This window comes from Pinus tabuliformis, chromosome 2_2, assembly GCF_031772625.1.
Source record: "Pinus tabuliformis cultivar Carrire ecotype Pingquan chromosome 2_2, CPIR1, whole genome shotgun sequence".
In the NCBI taxonomy this organism is placed as follows: domain Eukaryota; kingdom Viridiplantae; phylum Streptophyta; class Pinopsida; order Pinales; family Pinaceae; genus Pinus; species Pinus tabuliformis.
This window is the reverse complement of record NC_142300.1, coordinates 785543363-785559733: the sequence shown is the minus strand read 5'-3', so window position 1 is coordinate 785559733 and position 16371 is coordinate 785543363.

Below are 16371 nucleotides of genomic sequence, written 5' to 3'. Positions count from 1 at the left end.
ATGAACTAAGTATGCACCTGAGTGTTTGATGATGGATGAATATAATGATGGATCAGGATCAAACAATGACTTATCATTATGTAATCTGAATAATGGATAGGATATATCTATCACTAATGCACATTTTATCTTTTATATATGATGATCTAGGTATGTCTGAAGTCTGGAATTGCAGCGAAGTTATAAGTAAGTATTTCCAGATCTATACGCTTGTTTGCTTTGGTGAAGGCGTATACATGTTGGTTCGGATCTTCCAGTAGCGTATGCAAAAGAAAATCTTGATGTTCAGGGATGACTGATCTATCAGATCAGTGCTGCTATTTTACTGATGTTTGTCAATGATGACTTCTTAGATCTAAATTAGAACTGAATGTATAAGGAAATTGAGTCTGATTGATTGATTGATTGAGAAAGAAGGGTGATCCTTGTTGCTATCTGTTTAGAACTCTGTAACATGACCATAGATCTTCAGAATGTCACTGATTGATACAATTTGTGGTTCAAAGGTTTTATGATTCAGTATCTTTAGAGGTATACGTAGGTTGGGCTAAAGGAAGTAGCGTATACATGCAGGTTGTCTTCATGGAAGGAGCATATACATCCTGACACATGAATTTTTAGGTTACAATTGGTTCTGGTTGATGATGCAGTGTTCTAGATTCAAATTTATGTATTGATTATAGTGATCTGTCTGTTCCAGTTGATTGCTTGAATTTGATTAAGTATTTAGTTTTGTCAGAGGTTCAGTGATTGTATGATTCATTATGTCAGAGGTTTCAGTGATTATTTGATTTAGTATGTCAGAGATTTCAATGATTGATTGATTCAGTTATGATTGATTCAGAGATTGATGATTGGTTTCAGTTATGTCAGAGATTGATGATTGAGTTTCAGTGATTGTTTTTGATGCTTGTGTTGCAGTGGTGATTGATTTTGAGCTTCAATGTTATTAATGGGTCCAATATGAAAATTTGATGAAATGTGGCCTTTGTATTGTAGTATTGTGTACCAGGAGTATCCAGTGTGAAAATTTATGAAACGTGGTCCCTGGAGGATACTGAGGGTTGGAGCCTTCAGTGAGGAAGTCGAACCATAGTGGTTGGCAATTTGATTAGGGGGTTGGAGCTCTTCCTATAGCACCTGGAGGACGAGTGAAGGTTGTAACCTTCTGTAGGTCAGAGCCTACGTACTAGTAAACATATCGGTTAGTACAAGAACTAGGGGGTTGTAGCTCCCTTCTGAAAGAAGCTGGAGAATGAGAGAAGGTTGTAGCCTTCTGCAGGTGGGTGCCTGTGCACTGGTATGAGTTTGCACCAATACAAGATTGTAAGCAGATTTTCTTATTATTAAAAGAAGACAGAGACGATAGTAGCAGGTGGTTCCCACATTGGGTTTCCACCTTAAATCTTGGTGTTCATATGTGTGATGGTTTATTATGTTATTACTGCACATGGTTATTGTTTGATGTTTAATAAAGTACTAATGCACTGATTAAAGATCAACATATGACTAGTTAACTGAATCATAAGTTCACTGGATATACACATGTTTCCTTAAGAACAGTTGCATGCACATGTGAGTTCCCTTCACTGAAGTAGCGTATATAAATATGATTATGGAAATGAAAAAGTTATTTATTTGTAAATACTGATTCACCCCCCCCTCTCAGTATTATTTCCAACAATTGGTATCAGACCAGGTCCTTTGTCAGAAGATTAATCGCTTGAAGGAGATCCGTAGAAACAATGGGAAAGAAGCTAAAGAATAAAGCACCTCTAAAGAAGAAGATATCTCAAAGGAACTGTGACAGTGGAAGAGACGATTGGCCATTATGTGGAAGCAGATCCTCAGATTCAGAATCACCTCAGAATGAAGATGAACAAGCAAAATAATTATCAGGTACGAATTTGTTTTCCTCTGGTGATACATTTCTCTATTCATTTGAAGATAATGAATGTGACAGCAAAACAACTGAATTTTCTCTTATGGGTAAAAGAGAAAGAAATAAAATAGAGGCAAAATTTAAAAAACTAACAGACACAATTAGAGATCAAAAGGATCTAATTGATAAAAGGGAATGTGCCTACAAAGAAGAAGTTACCAAATTAAAAGCCCAGTTGGAGGAAGGAAACAAAGTAAGGAAGTAGTACAAGGAAAACGAAGACCAATGTCAAACGCTGCAGGAAGAAGTGACATCACTGAGAATTGAAGTGAATGCAAAGGACACAACAACCAAGGAACTTTTAGAAAGAACCAGCTACTATGAAGGTCTTGAAGGTGTGATTGTTTCTCTAGAAAAAGATCTCAAAAATTCAAATAAGCAGAATGAAGAAATACTCCAAGCATTTTAAGAACAAGAAAATGAAGTTCTCGAATTAAGGCAACAAGTGGAAGAAGGAAGAAAAGCTGAAGAAATCATGAAGAAGCAGTATCTTGAAAAGGAAGAGCAATATCAGGTTGAGGTAAATATCCTAAAAGGTAAATTATAAGAAAATGATAAACTTTTATGATTTCAAGATAGCACTAAGATTTTGGATGATATTCTTAGTAGTCAAAGGTCTCCTACCATCAAATCTGGTCTTGGTTTTCATGAAACTGTTAAAGGTGAATCTAGCTCAAAAACTAAATCAAGGAACTCTAGTGCAAAATCAGAAATGCTCAACAAATGAGATAAGAGGTCAACCACATCAACAACCAAAGAAAGAAAGTCTTCAAAGAAAATCATTTACTCCTAAATATGGAAGTGTTAATCGATTCTTTCCTCTAATGAACAATGTTGAATGTTTTATGTCATAATTTTGGACATGTTGCAGCCAGATGCAGAAGAAGAATGATTCAAGATAATAACCGTCACACAGAAAGATCATCAGCTTCCAGGTACTTTAAGGGATATTGTTTTTCCTGCAATATGTTTGGTCACAAAGCCATTAACTATTATAGAGGGAATATGAAACATATAAGATGTTATTCTTGTAACAAGTTAGGGCATATAGCAAAAGAATGCAGGAGAAAAATTTGGCCAACATACCAAAAGGAGCAAACATCATCACTCTCCAAGGTATGGAAGAAGAAGGAAGTACAACTAGAAATATGTGGCTAGCTCAGTATACAGACATAACAGACTTAGGAGAAACAGAAAGTATGAAATTTCAGTGTTCTAATTCTCATACGCAGTTATCACGAAGACAAGTCACGTATATACGCGAGTTCGAAGCTTCACAATTGCATATATGTTGGTTTGATGAGAATAAGCAGTGGGACAGAGTCAGAAAAATGATCTGATATGGTTCAGACAATTATCAATTATCTTTTCTATCTTGATGATTGATAACTACAATCTGTGGATGTTATTTAGAAGTGCTTTTTATCCTTATAAGTTGTTGATGACTTGATGTATATCTGATTGATGAAGATGGCTTGAAATTTCTTACTGCTATATGCAATGATCAAATTTGACAATGAACAAGTGGCAAAGGTTCAGGGGGAGAATATACTATGCTTCTAATATTGCATTGTTGGCATTATGTTTAGAAGTCTTTGGTACCATAATGATTCTTATCAATGGTGATGATGCTTATGTGGCTAAAGTGTTTAAATGATACATCATGCTATGTTGTGGTTACATAGTTGTTATTTAGATAAGATTTATGGGTGATTGTGGATGACTTTTGATGATGCATATAATAAATATATGTTGCTTACATGGTGATATTCATAAGGAAAAGGAGAAGTACAAAGATTGAGTACACAACTTCATTATTTGATGATGAGCCACTCATTTCTTTTATGATGATGTCATCATGCCTTCAAAGATGCATAAAGTTCATATGGTGCAATTATGATGCAGGATTCCTATAGATCTTATCTCCCACATGGTTGAGGATTGTTGTTGTTTATGGCATCAAGAAAGCTTGACAAATGACTATGAGCTCTTGGTTTTCTAGATACATATTGCTATCTCTTTGATGGACATACTGGATACATGGATGATTACTTAAGTTGCATATTGATAAATATTGTTGGTTGGCCAAGAGAATGGTGTTATTGCAGGTACCATGAAGACATAGCTATTTGAAGACATGGATATTTGGATACATGGCTTACTTAGTCACATAATGATGATGCCTTCTTACTTTATGATGATAGGTTTGATACTCACATATGTTGATTATTGTGGTTGATGCTTATCAGATGTAGGATGTTTCCTAGTGATGATACATGGTTGATATATTGAGGGTTCTTGTGGAAACATCATGCAATTCTTATTGATGATGTTATGATCATAGATAATGACTATGGTGTTTTCACATACATATGATATGATCTGAATGATTTTGTGTCACTGCTTGGAGATATGACATATGCTTAGTTGATTCATGGAAGGTTATGATAAGGCTCTTTCTACTAAGGAAACAGAGCAAGTTGATCTTGATGAGATCAAAAGGATGAGTTGATATCTATATGTGGCATACTTTGTCACAGGTTGATGATATTACATTTTCATATCTTAGGAACTGATGATGGACATATACAAGTTGTTGGTCTGGATGTTGCTGACAGATTCTTATGGTGCAGATCATATATGGTGTATGATAGTTGTTGATCACTATCATGGTCTTGTTTAGATCTTTGGTCTTTGTCATAAATGTCATGTATATCATTTGATGTAAAGGTCACATGAAGGCCCGTAATATGTCTCTATCTGTCATAGTATTTTAATGAGTACTTTTTGGTCATTTGATGTAACTTGTAACCCCACTATGCATGGGAAGGATGATGTAATAATTGCTATATTTCAGTCATCTATAAACAATTGGTATATCCCCACTTGGTTGGATAGATGAGTCAAATTTGGTATATCCCCACTTGGTTGGGAGATTGATGTATGTATGAGTCATTGGTGATAGGAAGGTCATACTCACATAGTTGAGTTATAGAGTCATGTTATTCTTTTGGAAAATATTTTGCAGACTCTGCATGTGCTCAGGGGGAGCATGGATGGTATAGTGCATCTTAGCATGTACAAAGGGGGAGTTTAATCAGAGAATTAAGCATGTGCCTAGGGGGAGCATGATCAATGTTCATATTTAGTTGTTCAGATATGAAAGTCTTCATTTTGGTCAACCCTTTACCCTTGATATCAAAGGGGGAGAGTATCTTGGTCCGCCCTTTTCCCTTGATGTCAAAGGGGGAGAGTATTTTGGTGTTGCTTGTTATCTCTAACAGTTTCTACAACTTGTAGTAATCAACATCAACATGGTTGCCATCAAGTACAAAGGGGGAGATTGTTGGCATTATGATACATGTGTTGTACTTGATGGAAAACCACTTGTAGTAAAACAACTCACTTGTATATGGTAACTAGATGAATCTACATGAGAGCTATTAGATGTGATAGAATGCACGGAAGTTTTGTTTACAGATGTGACAAAATGCAGGGTAGTTCAAAGGAATCAGCTCAGAAGTAATGTACAATGGCAAATCACATTATAATAGGTCTATTCAGAGGGAACAAAGTAATGGTACAAAAGAATAGGATGAAGGAACAAAGGACTACAGATCAGAATCAAGAAGTTGAAGAAAAAGGACATTTTCAGGTATGTTAAGTTGTATACGCGGGTTCACTGTACAAAAAGAGCGTGTACACGCGGGTTCACTGTACAAAAAGAGCATATATGTATGCACACACTTTCATAGAAGAAAAAGCGCGTATGGGATGAAAAATTAAGGAAATTAAGGTGAAAGAATACCAAGGGTCAATACCATGGTATTAGCCCACAATATTGAGCAGAGTAACAATTATTTGATCCTGTCTAAGAATACCACAGGCTCTAAGTGTTGTTTTGATTTGAGGTATTGAGAAAGGCTAAAACTATATAAGGAGGAGAAGATCAAAGGGCTAAGTGCAGAAGTAATGAATATCTTATGAAGTGTTAGATCAAAAGAAAATATGCATGTTATGGGTTTTTGATGCTTTGCTTGATCTAAACTAAGTATGCACCTGAGTGTTTGATGATGGATGAGATCTAATGATGGATCAGGATCATAATGACTTATCATTATGTGATCTGATAATGGATAGGCCAGATCTAATTACTAACGCATGTTTTATCCTTTATATATGATGATTTGGATATGTCTAAAGTCTGGAATTGCAACAAAGTTATAAGTAAGTATTTGCATATCTATATGCTTGTTCGCTTTGGTGAAGGTGCATATACATGCCGGTTCAACTCTTCCAAGTAGCGTATGTAAAAGAAAAGCTTGATGTTCATGGATGAATGATCTATCAAATCAGTGCTACTGTTTTAATGATGTTTGTCAATGATGTCTTCTTAGATATGAAAGTAGTACCGAATGCATAAGTAAGTTGAGTCTGATTGATTGATTGATTGAGAAAGAAGGGTGATCGTTGTTGCTATTTGTTTAGAACTCTATAATATGACAATAGATCTTCATAATGTCACTGATTGATACATTTTGTGGTTCATAGGTTTTATGATTCAGTATCTTTAGAGGTATATGCAGGTTGGGCTAAAGGAAGTAGCGTATACACGCGCAGTTTGTCTTCATTTAAGGAGCGTATACATCCCGACACATGAATTTTGAGGTTACAATTGGTTCTGGTTGTTGATGCAGTGTTCTGGATTCAGATTTGTGTACTGGTTACAGTGATCTGTCTATTCCAGTTGATTGTTTTAATTTGATTAAGTATTCAGTTGCGTCAGAGGTTCAGTGATTGTATGATTCAATATGTTAGAGGTTTCAGTGATTGTTTGATTCAATATGTCAGAGGTTTCAGTGATTGATTGATTCAGTTATGGTTGATTCAGAGATTGATGATTGGTTTCAGTTATGTTAGAGATTGATGATTGAGTTTCAGTGATTGGTTTTGATGGTTGTATTGCAGTGGTGATTGATTTTGAGCTTCAATGTTACTAATGGGTCCAGTATGAAAATTTGATGAAACGTGGCCTTCATATTGTATTATTGTGTACCAAGAGTATCCAGTGTGAAAATTTATGAAACGTGGTCCCTAGAGGATACTAAAGGTTGGAGCCTTCAGTGAGGAAGTCGAAGCAGTAGTGGCTGGTGATTTGATCAGCGGGTTGGAGCTCCCTTCTAGTAGCAGCTGGAGAACGAGTGAAGGTTGTAGCCTTTTGTAGGTCAGAGCCTACGTACTAGTAAAAATATCGACTAGTACAAGAACTAGGGGGTTGTAGCTCCCTTCCAGAAGAAGCTAGAGAATGAAAGAAAGTTGTAGCCTTTTGCAGGTGGGTGCCTGCGTATCGGTATGAGTCTGCACCAGTACAAGATTGTAAACAAATTTTCTTATTATTAAAAGAAGACAGAGATGACAGAAGTAGGTGGTTTTCACCCTCATTGGGTTTCCAACTTAAATCTTGGTGTTCATGTGTGTTGCTTATGTGTGATGGTTTATTATGTTATTACTGCACATGGTTATTGTTTAATGTTTAATAAAGTAATGATGCACTAATTAAAGATCAACATATGATGAATTAATTGAATCATAAGTTCACTCGATATATGTTGGTTGCCTTAAGAACAATTGCATGCACACGTGAGTTCCCTTCACTAAATTAGTGTATATAAATCTAATTATGGAAATGAAAAAGTTATTGATTTGTAAATATCGATTCAACCACCCCCCCCCCCCCCCTCTTAGTATTATTTACAACACCATCTACAACTACATATTTCTCAAAGATGAAATCCAAAGGTGATTTAGGAAAATAACCAAGACATGCCTCAAAAGGTAAATTTAGAGTAGAAGAGTGTTTTGCTCAGTTGTAAGCATGTTGAATATAATGCAACTATTCGTCCCACAACTCAGGATGTTTGCTGCAATATCCTCTTAGAAAATGAATTACTGTCATGTTTACCACTTTAGTGTGACCATCTGTTTGTGGATGGAAGGTTGTACTTTTCTTCAATTTGGTGTCCATTCAGTTCCATAAACTTTACCTAAAATTCCCAACAAATCGAGAATCACGATCACTTACAATAGAAGTAGAAAATCCAAAATGAACCCATACATTTTGAAAGAAAAGTTGAGTTCTTTGTTCAGTTGTAATTTTCTTTTTACAAGGCATTAATATGCACATATTTTTGAACCTATTCACAACTACATACAAATAATCATGACTTTTCCTTGATAAAGGAAGACCTCCTACAAAATCCATAGAAATACTTTCCCATGGTCTTGAAGGCACTGGAAGTGGTGTGTACAATCCTAGTTTCCTATTACTAGGCTTACTGACTACACACAATGAACAACCTCTTATAAAATGTGACACACTTTCAAGCATACGAGGCCAATAAAAATACCTCTGAATATTTTCCATTGTTTTACTTACACCGAAATGTCCAGCAATAAGAGAAGTGTGCACTTCCCTTGTGACATTTACTCTCTCTCCCTGTGGAAAAAAAAAGTTTTCCCAAATGATACAATAGATTATCATGGACATGGTAGTCTAATTCCTCAACTTGGTGGCCTTGACTCAAGTTTAAATATACCTCTTGAAAGTCAGCATCATGTGCATATTGTTCAACATAACTTTAAGGAAAAACATAATTATTCTTGAGTAAAATGGATAGATTTACAATCGGTCTAGAAAGCATATCAGCAACTCTCTTATAAATTCCTTTCTTGTACCTGATTACCAAGTGGAATTGCTATAAAAATCCCATCCAATGAAAGTGCCTTGACTGCTGCAATTTGGTTTGCGATTGCAGATATTGCAAAGGATGATGATCAATTTGAATAATGGGTTCTTTTCCCATCAAATAATGCTTCCATTTCTTCACACTTTGTACGAATGCATAAATCTCTTTATCATACGTAGGATAATTAGTAACAACACCATTAAAAGATTCAGGATGAAATGAAATGGGCTTACCATGTTGTAAAGAACTGCACCCATGGCATAGTCACTTGCATCTGTCTGTATTTGAAATGGTTGTTTCAAATTCAGAAATGCCAAAACTGGGGCTGAACTGATATTTTGTTTCAAAGCATCAAATGCTTTTTGTTGTTTGCCTCTCCAGTGGAAGACAACCTTCACGTTGGCCGATGCATGTAGTGGAGCTTCTATGGAGGAAAAATTGGAAATAAACTTCCTCCAGTACTGCGCTGCTCCTAAAAAACTCCTTACTTCTATGACTAATTTGGGTATTGGCCAATTCACAATGATCGAAACTTTAGAGGGATCAATCTTCAGCTCACCTCTTCCAACTATGTGGCCCAAATACACTAAGGAAGTTTTCCCGAATTCACATTTAGACATCTTTAGAAATAATTGTTCTTTTCTCAAGATATCCAAAACTTTCCTAACATGATTGACATGCTCTTCTCGTGATTTGTTGAATATCAAAATATCATTTAAATAGACAATTACAAATTCATCAAGAAAGGATCTTAAAACATCATTCATAACTCTCATGAACGTAGCTGGAGAATTACAAAGATTGAAAGGCATAACCAGCCACTCAAACAATCCCTTTTTGGTTTTAAAATCAGCCTTCCAAATCTCAGCTATTCTTACTTGATCATATCCACTTCCCAAGTCTAATTTAGTAAAACACTTTTCATTTTTCAGCTGATCTAGCAAATCATATATTCTGGGCAGTGGGTATCGATTCTTTATTATTATCTTATTTAAGGCTCGATAATCTACACACATGTGCCAGGTTCCATCTTTCTTGGGTACCAATACAATTGGTGAACCACATGGTGAAGTAGAGGGATGAATTACACCTTTATCCAACAATTCCTGGACTTGCTTTTTAATTTCTAAACTTTCCAGAATTGACATTCGATATATACCAATGTTTGGGAGTGGATAGTCCTAATGTAGCTGAATTTCATGTTGAATTCCTCTTTTTGGTGGTAGTCCCTTTGGTTCTTGAAACATGTCCCCATATTTATTGACCACATCAATCAATTCAGCTTTTAGCTTTACATCACAACCTACAAAGGATTCTTTCTTCGTGTCATTCTTCTGCTTGATCATGAGGAGCACGAGACTCTTGCTGTAATTAACTAGTCATTTCATTTCAGCTCCGCTTGCCAAAGACAGATTAATTTTCCTGCAATGGGCTCTCAGAATGTACTCCACTCCATTTTTGAACAAATGGTATTTGTTCTCAAATATGTGGAAAACAACCTTCCTATCATACAAATACGGACTTCCCAACAAAATTCATGAGATATCCAATGGCACAACGTCTAATTCAACTTCATCAATGAAATTAGCAGTGATTTCAAACCTGAAAATGCATTTCCATGTGACCTATAAATTAACATCCTTGGTTATCAATCCCAATGGATACAGTTTGTGATGGAGCACGGTTTCCAAATTCATTTTCTTAACCAAATCCGCAGAAATTAAGTTGGTCTACGATCCACTGTCAAACAACATATTGATTTTCATATGTTTGGAAATGTCTCGGATATGGAATAGCTCTATTCGGTTTTCCTCATTTGGAATGTTGTGGGTATTATTGGCTGTGTTGGTGCTTGCTATGACTGCCTCTTTGTTGACTTCTTTGCTTGCTTTTGCCACGACTTTTGTTTTGGTTACTGTCGCTGCGATTTTTGTTTCATCCCCTGAGTCTGAACCCAAGTCTTGTTGTGTAGCAGCATTAGTCTTCTATTTCCCTTTATTGTTGAATTTCTTCGGTCGTAATTCTGGATGAAGCTTCCAACAATGTGCTTCATCATTTTCTTCCTTGGAACACTCTTACACATGGGTCTCTCCCCTTCTTTCTTAACATAAACATTTTTCTACTTCTTTCCTTTAAACTTCTTCCCTTTTTCAACACTCTAAAATGGCTTCTTCTTACCTTCTTCCTGTATATTTTTCCCTCTTGCTTCGAGGTGTGTAGCTTGAACACAGACCTCATCAAGATTCGTGGGATTGAACATAAGAATGGTATGTCAAAGATAGCTATGCAACCCTCCTATGTATTTCAACAAGGTATCTTGTGACTATAAGTCTACTCCTAGCATAAGAGCTCTTTTCCTAAACTCTTGAGTATACTCTTACACATTTTGACCTTTCAACTATTTGAAATTTTGCTAATTCATAATGGATTTTTGCATATGATCTAAAGGGTAGAACTGTCTTTTTATAGCAACAATGAAATCAGACCAAGTAATAGAGATTTTAACATGTTTCTTGATCTCATCTTGCGTCCTTTCTTCCCCACCATACAAGTGTTGCACCCTCCATTCTCAATGAAGCCAACTGAATCTTGATATCATCCTCTTGAAGGTTTTGAATTATACAATACACCTCCAATTGACGAATCCAGTTATCCAGCTTCTGTGCATTAACTTCTCCATTGTACATAGGCAACTTGAATTTAACATCAAGCTTCAGAAAAGGTGATTTACCAACCCCCTTTGAAGAATGATTATGAGTATGAGTAATGGTGGTATTTGTCAAAGAGTGTGAAGATGCTTTCAAAGAAGAAGCTGAAGAAGATGATGGAGATGGTGGAGGCTTGTCTCCATTCCCATTATTTCCTTTTCCTTTATTTTGTTTTCCATTACCTCCTCTTGAAGAGCCTTCTCCTTTGGGAGGCTTGGAACTTTCTCCTTATAGTATATTGTTCCTCTCTTCATAGAGGACCTTAACCATCTCTTTCATCTCAAAGAAAGCCTTTATGAAGGTCTTCTCATCTTCTTTCATGATGGGTTCTCCTTCATGAGACATGGTCTTTGAAGACTCAGCTACAACTTGAGGTTGTACTGGTGTTGGAATATCAATTGCAACTTCTAAAACTTGAGGCTAAAGTGGTGTAGAAGATTTCGGCAATATTTCTCTTCTTCCCTTTGACCTAATTTCATGGCTTTCAACCATCTTTCCTTCACCTATTTTGAGCTTTAACCTTATGAGCATGACATAAACTTGAAAGCAATTAAATCCTTCTTTCACAAAGAAAATCTAGTAAGCAAAACCAAGGCTCTGATACCAACTTGATCTGAATTGGAGCAAATTAGTAACGTTGTGCTTACTCCCCATTCAGAAATAAACTCAAGATTCTTATCATTTTATTTGCAAGTGCTTAAGGATTCAAAAACTTTTTCAATTAACTAATTCCCATAAGAGTTTCTTATGTAAATGTTATAAACAATTTTAACATAAAAATATATGCTGAACAATATCAATATACAACACACAATAAGAACATGATAAAGGAGTTCACCCCTCTTGGGCTACGTCTCCTTGGTCTAGCTTCCAATGGCTTGGGCCTCTCTATTATGCTCAAATTACATTAAAAGTGTGTTTACAATGCTCAGATGCCTTTGAAACCTATCTCAATGAGTTCAAAACACTCAAAAATGGTTATCTAGCCTCTTTTTTCATCCAATTTGGATAAGAACCGAAGAAGTTATGACTTCTACCAGTTTCTTCACTAATTGTTCCACAAAATGCTCCAAACCAACCAAAACCCCCTTTCCACTCCAAAAATTGCTAAGGAAGTGAACATTTCGCCGCACCGTGGCCCATATCCTATTGACCATATCACAATCAAAATTAGCTAAGTTGAGGGCTCTTAACACTGCAAAATGTTGTGATGCGGGGTTACAAACCAGATGGGATATTAAACCGAAACTTATAAAACTCCCACATCCAATTCTCCCGCTCATCGCGATTGGTGAGTTTGAGTGGGTGTAAGGTCTTGTGTACTCGACAAAACTTTGCGATTATGATTTCAATGACCTGCCAGTATATTAAAATGTAGCATAAAAATTATCATGTCTGGGTCTATTGCATTCATAACTCAACCGTGCCGAGGCCGATTCCTATTGCCGCTTCTTTCTTGCGACTGCAATATGCGATCTCATCGCATCGAAACCCTGAACCTGCTGGGGGCCGATTTGTAACACCAAAACACTTACCGCTGTGATATGCGATTTGCGAGGGCCAATGGAGGGCTACCACTTGGCACCTCCTTATTTGCTGAAGACTTGCCACATCATCCTAATCCTGCCATGTAGGAAAGTCAAACCTGAACTTTGACTTGCTCTAAATTCTGCATACAAACTTGGATTTGAGTGTCGTTCACACCGTTGGATTCAGAATGACGAGTTATTCAATCTAAAGCTAAGTTTGAGAAGATTATGACACTTTAATTTTTGAGCATAATCCTGAGCACCTGATCACTCAAAGATAAAACCATAATGAACTTCCTGAAGAAGGAATTCCAGTTACTTGGGATGGTTAGAAGTATTTTTCATCACAGGTTGGATTATTCGGGTATAATTTATTTAAAGGTTAATTATCTATGGTTCAACAACGCTCCTCCACCACCTCTACCATTATAGCAGCGATGTGAACAGTTTGTCAATCCACCAGTTATCTGAGTCGTCAATGCTCAAGCACAACGCACTCAGAAATGTGATTATTCATCCCATCGTCCTTGAAGAATATCTTTAATCATGTAAACCTTGACATTTTATTTACATATTTTATGTTATTCGCATTTTATGTTTATTTTATTTTGTTAAATGGCTACATTTCAGTTAATTATAGTTGTGTAGTCAGACACGTTGAAGTTTTGAGGTGCTTATTCATCTTGAACTTAATCAAGAAAGAATATTTTTTAAAAGATCTCTCTCTTTCACCGAGGGCCTATATGAACCATTTTGAAATAACAAATAAGTGTTCGTAATTTTTGGGAAAGAACTCTTGGAAAATACTCTTTTCTGGTTTCATGAAGACAATATTATGAATCCCATGTATGTGTGTTTCTCAGAATATTAATGTGAATTTTTTGCTGATTCCAACTGATTGGGTTGCAATATGTTCATCTCCCTCTATGTTTTTCATATACGTTGAATATCCTTCTCAAATTTCATCTTACGTAGCTTCCAGATATATTTCTCATAAGATGCAGATTTATTAGGATCAAGTTATTGATGGATAATTTTTGTATGAATATGGAAATTAAGTCTTTAAAAGCGCTCCATGTGTCTTAGAATTCCACAAACATTTCCTCTCACTTGTTTCTCTCTGAATCCAAATGTATAGAATTCTTAAGGTTTAATATTTGTATGATGGATTTCTTCTCTACTTTCTTCTGCTGTTATATCTATCTCAACAAGTGATTTGCTGCAAGTTCTCAATCTGGATTGGCCACCATTGATTGATGATTATATTCATGTATGTTCTATATATGTGGAGGTTTACACATTATATCTTTATGAATGGTTTTGAATCGATTTTATTTGAATTACATGCAAAATACTATGGTGGTACAAGTCCTTAAGACAAATTTGACAACACTAATTTGGATGTCCTAAGCACTAGTCTCCCATCAACCATTGGTAATACTTTAGAGGCCCCTAATAAACCTAGTACGACCACCTCTGCTCCAGATGGTTGTTCCAGGTTTCCTATTAAAAAAATATGCTCCCTTAGCCCTACCTCAACCTTTAAGTGACATGTGTTAAGATTATCTCAAACTCTTGCCTAGGTTTAATGGAGAAGACGATACATCAACACAGAGACACATAGAAGATTTTTGTGCCTTTGCAGAAAATTTAAATGTCGAGCACCTGGATGTGGTGTTGAGGCTCTTCATCCAATATCTAGATGGTGAAGCCCAGAAATGGTTCAAATCCTTGCCGGATGCTTCCATTACTACTTGGGAAGAGATGGAAAACTCTTTTATGTAGAAGTGGGGAGAAAAGAGAGATCACGGATATATTCTTACTGAGTTCAATGCTATGAAAAAGAAACATGATGAGGACGTCTCTAGGTTTATAAAAATATTTAATAAATTGTATAATAGTCTACCTGTCGAGATAAAACCTCCACAGGCCGCTGCCAGAGTAGTTTTTGCTGGAGCCTTTGAATCAGAGTTCGGTTTCACACTCTGAGAGAGGAAGTCCTAGATCCTGGACCAGATTCAAATTGATGCTCTCGAGGTAGAAGAAAATTTTACATCAAATGGAAAGTCAAGAAATAGGAAAGAACTTGGAGAAAGGAAAAAGGGGAAAGAGGAAGCAACTCCCTCAAATCATGGAAGAGAATCACAAGAAAAAAACTGGAGGAGATGGATAAGTTGATAAAGAACTTATGAAAAAAATAATAAAATTGGAGTTAGGAAATAAAACCCTCCACGACAGAATTCCCAGGATGCTAATTGAGGTTTCAATCCACAATACAGAAGCCCCCCCCCCCTACAGATATTACAAAGAGAAAGGAAATAACAGCAAGACCACATTCGTCCTCCATTATATATAGAAGATGATCCAGATGAGAAAATACAAGATGCCAATGAAGTTCAGGGGAACCTGTATTCCTCTTTCTCTGATGAAGAACAAGAACTTAGAGTGTGTGAAAAAGAATGGGATGATATTGATGCAACACTAAACGATGGTAAGATTGATGATTATTGCAAATAGTTCGCTGATTTTATGCAGGCTTAGCTGCATAGGAAATATGATCTTCGATCATCTAGAAAGAGATCAAGGGGACAAGAAAAAAATGAAGGTGCATCCTACTCCAAAGAGCATCCTAGGCCAAATGATAAGGAGAAGAGGCCTTTAGATCCAATTATTCAAAGAAAGAAGGAGTCCTCATATCCAAACTGCCATAAGCTCGAAGTCCTCAAAGAATAGAAGTTACCTCCCCCCTCTAGATCCATCTATGAAAAAAGAAAAAGAGTCAGTAGAGGTGGCCACTACAAAAAATGCATTGTTATCTTTAATCTTCAAAAAGATTTTGAGAAAGTCAAAATCATGGTCTCGTTAACTGATATCTTCAAACAACCCATCTATAAGGACCAAGTTTCCCAATTCATGCTTCCATCCCCTTCAATCCAATCTAATTATAGTTTAAATCTCCAAGAAGAAAGACCAAAGGTCATCTTCAGACCCCATGTTGAAGAACAAGATCCCCCCTCCACAAAACCTTTTTACATTACTCTAGTAGTGCATGACCTCCTTCTCAATAACTGCATGTTACACTCGGGTTCCTCTCATAACTGGATGCCACTATCAATAATGGAGCAACTAGGCCTATAGATAACCAGACCATACAAAGATCTCTACTCTTTTGACTCTAAAAGGGTAAAATTCTTGGGAACGATAAAGGATTTAGGGGTGAATTTGGCCCAGATCCTAGTGAAAAGTGTAGTAATGGGCATTGTAGTAGGTGATATCCTTGAAAGGTTTGGTATGCTTTTGTCCATATCTTGGGGATCAAATATTGGAGGTTTTATCAAGCTGGATTTGACCTATGCTTCCATCCCTATCTTTGGTGGAGAAGAAAGGCAATTTTATAGGGAATCAATATTTGTTAAAATAGTTACGAAAGTTGATTTCCCAAATAA